Source organism: Salvelinus namaycush, chromosome 2 (genome assembly GCF_016432855.1).
Source record: "Salvelinus namaycush isolate Seneca chromosome 2, SaNama_1.0, whole genome shotgun sequence".
Taxonomy (NCBI): Eukaryota; Metazoa; Chordata; class Actinopteri; order Salmoniformes; family Salmonidae; genus Salvelinus; species Salvelinus namaycush.
This window is the reverse complement of record NC_052308.1, coordinates 27,547,029-27,549,494: the sequence shown is the minus strand read 5'-3', so window position 1 is coordinate 27,549,494 and position 2,466 is coordinate 27,547,029.

The window sequence follows — 2,466 nt, the reverse complement described above, 5'->3', positions numbered from 1 at the left end:
ATTTTGCCAAATGGAATAACCATCAGTATGACTAATATGATTGTGAATGTTTATTTTAACAATGTCAGCCAGAACATCAAGCAAAAGCATGGAATCTTGTGAGCATCAAAGGAAGACCCAGTGACGACAGAGATAACAGTCAAAGCTGTGGGGGGACAGCTCCTCGTGAGGTTGACTTTATTTTGCTTAGCTGACACTACAGTATTTTTGATAGCAGCCAAAGCGATGAAGCAGATGTGCCTATGTGTGCACTTACACAAACCAAGGTGTCTTCACCAACAAGAAAAAGGCGGGGTGGGAAACAGAAGAGGGCGGATACACACACCAACCGCATGGGAGAAGTAGGCTGAGAACGTTATCGAGAACAGCAAAAACATCACTCCTGTGTATGTGTTTGTGTGTGTTTGTGTGTATTTGTGTGTATTTGTGTGCGTCATACATGTTTATACGATAACAAGCGCTCGCATTATTTCTCAGAAGCGAAGGGACCGCAACACCCCCGTTCTGACACCACTTCCGCAGATTCGAGCAAAACAACACATCTGCCATCGGAAAAAGGGCCACAGTGCCACTCCCTCTCACAAACATTACCCTATTGAGACGGACCGCAGGGACCCGACTGAGCTGATACTTTTAGTGAATGCAGGCAATTTAACAGAAATTGTTTTGAGGTCTTGTAGTCATTTGGCATGGGTCTCCAGATCCTCAAAAAGTTCTACAGCTGCACCACCGAGAGCATCCTGACCAATTGCATCACCGCCTGGTATGGCAACTGTTCGGCATCTGACCGCTACAGAGGGTAATGCGTACGGCCCAGTACATCACTGGAGCCAAGCTTCCTGACATCCAGGACCTATATACTAGGCGGTGTCAGAGGAAGGCCCACATTTTGTTTTTTTAACTCCAGTCACCTAAGTCATAGACTGTTCTCTCTGCTACCGCACGACAAGCGGTAGCTGAGAGTCTGGGAACAAAAGGCTCCTTATCAGCTTCTACCCCCAATCCATAAGACTGCCGAACAACTAATCAAATGGCCACCTGGACTATTTACATTGACCCCCCCCCCCCCCCCCCTTTGTTTTTACACTGCTGTTACTCGCTGTTTATTATCTATGCATAGTCACTTTACAAATGACCTCGACTAACCTGTACCCCCGCACATTGACTCTGTACCGGTACCCCCTGTATAAAGCCTCGTTATCGTTATGTAAATGTTACTTTTTGGATTGATTAGATTTTTTCAACTTTAGTTTATTTAGAATATATTTTATTAACTCTATTTCTTGAACTGTATTGCTGGTTAAGTGTTTGTCATGATAAGGTCTACACCTGTTGTATTCGGCACATGTGACAAATAGTTTATATTTATTTGATTACATTTTTTTCTTTGATGTGAAAGCCGATCTATTTGTGACAACAATTTGGGTGATAGCCAAGAGAAGGCCTCAAACCAGGGCCCTTGTGCTTGTCAAGCCTCTTATGGCTGTTGAATGGGTGGAATCAGGTGTGTTATTGCTGGGCTGGAGAAAAAGCCTGATGACAAGCTAACTTCTCTGTCTCTTCTCTGTCTCTCTGTTTCTCTCTCTCACTATCTATCTATCTCTTTGTCTCTCTCTCTCACTATCTATCTATCTCTCTGTCTCTATGTTTGTAACGGCAGATTTCCTCCTCGTGTAGCAGGGATCGGACCAAGACGCTGCGTAGTTAGTGTTCATCATGTTTAATAACGACAAAACCGTGAACACTACAAAATACAAAATAACAAATGTGGCAAAACCGAAACAGTCCTATCTGGTGCATAGAACACAAAGACAGAAGACAACCACCCACAAAAAACCAACACAAAACAGGCTACCTAAATATGGTTCCCAATCAGAGACAATGACTAACATCTGCCTCTGATTGAGAACCATATCAGGCCAAACATAGAAACGGAAAACTAGACACACAACATAGAATGCCCACTCAGCTCACGTCCTGACCAACACTAAAACAAAGAAAACACAAAAGAACTATGGTCAGAACGTGACAATCTTACTCTCTCTCACTATCTATCTATCTATCTATCTATCTATCTATCTATCTATCTATCTATCTATCTATCTATCTATCTATCTATCTATCTATCTATCTATCTATCTATCTATCTATATATCTATCTGTCTCTATGTTTCTCTCTCTCACTATCTATCTATCTCTCTGTCTCTATGTTTCTCTCTCTCACTATCTATATATCTCTCTGTTTCTCTCTTACTATCTATCTCTCTGTCTCTATGTTTCTCTCTCTCACTATCTATACATCTCTCTGTCTCTATGTTTTTTTCTCTCACCATCTATTCAATTCAATTCAAGGGGCTTTATTGGCATGGGAAACATACGTTAACATTGCCAAAGCAGAAGAGGGAAATAATATACAAAAGTGAAATAAACAATAAAAAAGAACAGTTAACATTACACTCACAGAAG